We start from the raw sequence: 6,517 nt of genomic DNA on the forward strand, positions 1-6,517 counted from the left end.
ACTGTCTCCTGGTGTTTGTTGTCTCCTGGTGTTTACTGTCTCCTGGTGTTTACTTTCTCCTGGTGTTTGTTGTCTCCTGGTGTTTGTTGTCTCCTGGTGTTTACTGTCTCCTGGTGTTTGTTGTCTCCTGGTGTTTACTGTCTCCTGGTGTTTACTGTCTCCTGGTGTTTGTTGTCTCTTGGTGTTTGTTGTCTCCTGGTGTTTACTGTCTCCTGGTGTTTGTTGTCTCCTGGTGTTTACTGTCTCCTGGTGTTTACTGTTTCCTGGTGTTTGTTGTCTCCTGGTGTTTGTTGTCTCCTGGTGTTAACTGTCTCCTGGTGTTTGTTGTCTCCTGGTGTTTGTTGTCTCCTGGTGTTTACTGTCTCCTGGTGTTTGTTGTCTCCTGGTGTTTGTTGTCTCCTGATGTTTGTTGTCTCCTGGTGTTTGTTGTCTCCTGGTGTTTGTTGTCTCCTGGTGTTTACTGTCTCCTGGTGTTTACTGTCTCCTGGTGTTTGTTGTCTCCTGGTGTTAACTGTCTCCTGGTGTTTGTTGTCTCCTGGTGTTTGTTGTCTCCTGGTGTTTGTTGTCTCCTGGTGTTTACTGTCTCCTGGTGTTTGTTGTCTCCTGGTGTTTGTTGTCTCCTGGTGTTTGTTGTCTCCTGGTGTTTACTGTCACCTGGTGTTTGTTGTCTCCTGGTGTTTGTTGTCTCCTGGTGTTTGTTGTCTCCTGGTGTTTACTGTCTCCTGGTGTTTGTTGTCTCCTGGTGTTTGTTGTCTCCTGGTGTTTGTTGTCTCCTGGTGTTTACTGTCTCCTGGTGTTTGTTGTCTCCTGGTGCTTACTGTCTCCTGGTGTTTGTTGTCTCCTGGTGTTTGTTGTCTCCTGGTGTTTGTTGTCTCCTGGTGTTTACTGTCTCCTGGTGATTACTGTCTCCTGGTGTTTACTGTCTCCTGGTGTTTACTGTCTCCTGGTGTTTGTTGTCTCCTGGTGTTTACTGTCTCCCGGTGTTTGTTGTCTCCTGGTGTTTACTGTCTCCTGGTGTTTTTTGTCTCCTGGTGTTTGTTGTCTCCTGGTGTTTGTTGTCTCCTGGTGTTTGTTGTCTCCTGGTGTTTACTGTCTCCTGGTGTTTGTTGTCTCCTGGTGTTTACTGTCTCCTGGTGTTTACTGTCTCCTGGTGTTTGTTGTCTCCTGGTGTTTGTTGTCTCTTGGTGTTTGTTGTCTCCTGGTGTTTACTGTCTCCTGGCGTTTGTTGTCTCCTGGTGTTTGTTGTCTCTTGGTGTTTGTTGTCTCCTGGTAATTACTGTCTCCTGGTGTTTGTTGTCTCCTGGTGTTTACTGTCTCCTGGTGTTTACTGTTTACTGGTGTTTGTTGTCTCCTGGTGTTTACTGTCTCCTGGTGTTAACTGTCTGCTGGTGTTTGTTGTCTCCTGGTGTTTACTGTCTCCTGGTGTTTGTTGTCTCCTGTTGTTTACTGTTTCCTGGTGTTTACTGTCTCCTGGTGTTTGTTGTCTCCTGGTGTTTACTGTCTCCTGGTGTTTGTTGTCTCCTGGTGTTTGTCGTCTCCTGGTGTTTACTGTCTCCTGGTGTTTACTGTCTCCTGGTGTTTGTTGTCTCCTGCTGTTTGTTGTCTCCTGGTGTTTACTGTCTCCTGGTGTTAACTGTCTGCTGGTGTTTGTTGTCTCCTGGTGTTTACTGTCTCCTGGTGTTTGTTGTCTCCTGGTGTTTACTGTCTCCTGGTGTTTACTGTCTCCTGGTGTTTACTGTCTCCTGGTGTTAACTGTCTCCTGGTGTTTGTTGTCTCCTGGTGTTTACTGTCTCCTGGTGTTTGTTGTCTCCTGGTGTTTGTCGTCTCCTGGTGTTTACTGTCTCCTGGTGTTTGTTGTCTCCTGGTGTTTGTTGTGTCCTGGTGTTTGTCGTCTCCTGGTGTTTACTGTCTCCTGGTGTTTACTGTCTCCTGGTGTTTACTGTCTCCTGGTGTTAACTGTCTCCTGGTGTTTGTTGTCTCCTGGTGTTTGTTGTCTCCTGGTGTTTACTGTCTCCTGGTGTTAACTGTCTCCTGGTGTTTACTGTCTCCTGGTGTTTGTTGTCTCCTGGTGTTTGTTGTCTCCTGGTGTTTACTGTCTCCTGGTGTTTACTGTCTCCTGGTGTTTGTTGTCTCCTGGTGTTTACTGTCTCCTGGTGTTTGTTGTCTCCTGGTGTTTACTGTCTCCTGGTGTTTACTGTCTCCTGGTGTTTACTGTCTCCTGGTGTTTGTTGTCTCCTGGTGTTTGTTGTCTCCTGGTGTTTACTGTCTCCTGGTGTTTGTTGTCTCCTGGTGTTTGTTGTCTCCTGGTGTTTGTTGTCTCCTGGTGTTTACTGTCTCCTGGTGTTTACTGTTTCCTGGTGTTTGTTGTCTCCTGGTGTTTACTGTCTCCTGGTGTTAACTGTCTGCTGGTGTTTGTTGTCTCCTGGTGTTTACTGTCTCCTTGTGTTTGTTGTCTCCTGGTGTTTACTGTCTCCTGGTGTTTACTGTCTCCTCGTGTTGTCTCCTGGTGTTTGTTGTCTCCTGGTGTTTACTGTCTCCTGGTATTTGTTGTCTCCTGGTGTTTGTTGTCTCCTGGTGTTTGTTGTCTCCTGGTGTTTGTTGTCTCCTGGTGTTTGTTGTCTCCTGGTGTTTACTGTCTCCTGGTGTTTGTTGTCTCCTGGTATTTACTGTCTCCTGGTGTTTACTGTCTCCTGGTGTTTGTTGTCTCCTGGTGTTTACTGTCTCCTGGTGTTTGTTGTCTCCTGGTGTTTGTCGTCTCCTGGTGTTTACTGTCTCCTGGTGTTTACTGTCTCCTGGTGTTTGTTGTCTCCTGGTGTTTGTTGTCTCCTGGTGTTTACTGTCTCCTGGTGTTTGTTGTCTCCTGGTGTTTACTGTCTCCTGGTGTTTACTGTCTCCTGGTGTTTGTTGTCTCCTGGTGTTTGTTTTCTCTTGGTGTTTGTTGTCTCCTGGTGTTTACTGTCTCCTGGCGTTTGTTGTCTCCTGGTGTTTGTTGTCTCTTGGTGTTTGTTGTCTCCTGGTAATTACTGTCTCCTGGTGTTTGTTGTCTCCTGGTGTTTACTGTCTCCTGGTGTTTACTGTTTACTGGTGTTTGTTGTCTCTTGGTGTTTACTGTCTCCTGGTGTTAACTGTCTGCTGGTGTTTGTTGTCTCCTGGTGTTTACTGTCTCCTGGTGTTTGTTGTCTCCTGTTGTTTACTGTTTCCTGGTGTTTACTGTCTCCTGGTGTTTGTTGTCTCCTGGTGTTTACTGTCTCCTGGTGTTTGTTGTCTCCTGGTGTTTGTCGTCTCCTGGTGTTTACTGTCTCCTGGTGTTTACTGTCTCCTGGTGTTTGTTGTCTCCTGGTGTTTGTTGTCTCCTGGTGTTTACTGTCTCCTGGTGTATACTGTCTCCTGGTGTTTACTGTCTCCTGCTGTTTGTTGTCTCCTGGTGTTTACTGTCTCCTGGTGTTAACTGTCTGCTGGTGTTTGTTGTCTCCTGGTGTTTACTGTCTCCTGGTGTTTGTTGTCTCCTGGTGTTTACTGTCTCCTGGTGTTTACTGTCTCCTGGTGTTTACTGTCTCCTGGTGTTAACTGTCTCCTGGTGTTTGTTGTCTCCTGGTGTTTACTGTCTCCTGGTGTTTGTTGTCTCCTGGTGTTTGTCGTCTCCTGGTGTTTACTGTCTCCTGGTGTTTGTTGTCTCCTGGTGTTTGTTGTGTCCTGGTGTTTGTCGTCTCCTGGTGTTTACTGTCTCCTGGTGTTTACTGTCTCCTGGTGTTTACTGTCTCCTGGTGTTAACTGTCTCCTGGTGTTTGTTGTCTCCTGGTGTTTGTTGTCTCCTGGTGTTTACTGTCTCCTGGTGTTTGTTGTCTCCTGGTGTTTACTGTCTCCTGGTGTTTGTTGTCTCCTGGTGTTTACTGTCTCCTGGTGTTTACTGTCTCCTGGTGTTTACTGTCTCCTGGTGTTTACTGTCTCCTGGTGTTTGTTGTCTCCTGGTGTTTGTTGTCTCCTGGTGTTTACTGTCTCCTTGTGTTTGTTGTCTCCTGGTGTTTACTGTCTCCTGGTGTTTACTGTCTCCTCGTGTTGTCTCCTGGTGTTTGTTGTCTCCTGGTGTTTACTGTCTCCTGGTATTTGTTGTCTCCTGGTGTTTGTTGTCTCCTGGTGTTTGTTGTCTCCTGGTGTTTACTGTCTCCTGGTGTTTACTGTCTCCTGGTGTTTACTGTCTCCTGGTGTTTACTGTCTCCTGGTGTTAACTGTCTGCTGGTGTTTGTTGTCTCCTGGTGTTTACTGTCTCCTTGTGTTTGTTGTCTCCTGGTGTTTACTGTCTCCTGGTGTTTACTGTCTCCTCGTGTTGTCTCCTGGTGTTTGTTGTCTCCTGGTGTTTACTGTCTCCTGGTATTTGTTGTCTCCTGGTGTTTGTTGTCTCCTGGTGTTTGTTGTCTCCTGGTGTTTACTGTCTCCTGGTGTTTGTTGTCTCCTGGTGTTTGTTGTCTCCTGGTGTTTACTGTCTCCTGGTGTTTGTTGTCTCCTGGTGTTTACTGTCTCCTGGTGTTTGTTGTCTCCTGGTGTTTGTTGTCTCCTGGTGTTTGTTGTCTCCTGGTGTTTGTTGTCTCCTGGTGTTTGTTGTCTCCTGGTGTTTACTGTCTCCTGGTGTTTGTTGTCTCCTGGTGTTTGTTGTCTCCTGGTGTTTGTTGTCTCCTGGTGTTTGTTGTCTCCTGGTGTTTGTTGTCTCCTGGTGTTTGTTGTCTCCTGGTGTTTGTTGTCTCCTGGTGTTTGTTGTCTCCTGGTGTTTACTGTCTCCTGGTGTTTGTTGTCTCCTGGTGTTTGTTGTCTCCTGGTGTTTGTTGTCTCCTGAAATGTCGCGTAAAACTTCTGGTGTTTTTTAAAGATGGGCCTGAAAAAAAGGAGAAAAGCTCAGGCTGAAAGAGCCTTTGTCGTTTGTAGATTCGTTCACAGCTGGAAGAGGAAACGCAAAAGACTGAAATGTTTTATTTAAAAGTGTCGGGAAGAAGTTTTTGTTACATAATACTCGATACCTGCTTTAAAATGTATTTTGTAACTCGTTCTGTCTCACTGTCCAATCAGAACGCTGTATTCTGAATGCAAATAATACTTTAAGATGACAGAGGATTAATACGGTGTTATGTATCTTCTGCATTTATCGTATTCATATCAGGACCGGCCTCCTGCTGGTGCCAGAGTCAGGACTAAACATGGACCGGCCTCCTGCTGGTGCCAGAGTCAGGACTAAACATGGACCGGCCTCCTGCTGGTGCCCAGAGTCAGGACTAAACATGGACCGGCCTCCTGCTGGTGCCAGAGTCAGGACTAAACATGGACCGGCCTCCTGCTGGTGCCAGAGTCAGGACTAAACATGGACCGGCCTCCTGCTGGTGCCAGCGTCAGGACTAAACATGGACCGGCCTCCTGCTGGTGCCAGAGTCAGGACTGAACATGGACCGGCCTCCTGCTGGTGCCAGAGTCAGGACTGAACATGGACCGGCCTCCTGCTGGTGCCAGAGTCAGGACTAAACATGGACCGTCCTCTTGCTGGTGCCAGAGTCAGGACTGAACATGGACCGGCCTCCTGCTGGTGCCAGAGTCAGGACTAAACATGGACCGTCCTCTTGCTGGTGCCAGAGTCAGGACTAAACATGGACCGGCCTCCTGCTGGTGCCAGAGTCAGGACTAAACATGGACCGGCCTCCTGCTGGTGCCAGAGTCAGGACTAAACATGGACCGGCCTCCTGCTGGTGCCAGAGTCAGGACTAAAGATGGAGATGAGTGTCCCTGGTGTGATGTCACTTCTTGTCATATCTACAACAGGTACAAATACACCAGATAAAGTCAACATTATAAAATGGTATAAAGGTGTCATGGGCCTTTAAAGCTCCTGGGCGTGTTTACAAAGTGCAGTCTGACCTGAACCCGGTCGTCTGTGGTTTAAACACAGAGCTGATGTTTCTGACACAAGAAGAGGTTTATTTGAACAAGAACACGCTCCGAGGACACTTGTGGACACTTGTGGACACTTGTGGACATGTGTGAACACGTGTGGACATGTGTGGACACGTTTAATAATAAAATAATAAAACCACTTTGACGGTTTCATTTTCTGATACACAAAATGTGGATAAAGTGAATACTTTCTGGATGTTTCTGTAACTTCATTTATCTCCTCATTTTTACACATATTTGTGTCCAAACATGTACTGCAGTAGAAAGTATTTGTTACCTAATAAATGTAGTAGTAGGGTATTATACTCGTTTCCTGCTCACACATTTGTACCAAGATGTAATGTATATTCTCTGGCACTCGCCATTACAGCCATTACCAAGCAGAGCTGAGTCTGCTCTTTTATTGACCTGGGGGGAGGGGCCTAGTGGGAGTGGCTTTAATTCTTGATCAACTTTCTCATTTTGGGCAAATTTAACTCAAACCAGCAAAAATGACATGTAACTATAATAAAATACACAACATCGTCAACGAACACACATCAATAGCAGGTCATGAGAAAGTACATGAAGTACGACATGAACACAC

This window comes from Eucyclogobius newberryi, unplaced genomic scaffold (assembly GCF_026437365.1).
Source record: "Eucyclogobius newberryi isolate DKJ021-1_F unplaced genomic scaffold, fEucNew1.0.hap1 SCAF_20, whole genome shotgun sequence".
In the NCBI taxonomy this organism is placed as follows: domain Eukaryota; kingdom Metazoa; phylum Chordata; class Actinopteri; order Gobiiformes; family Gobiidae; genus Eucyclogobius; species Eucyclogobius newberryi.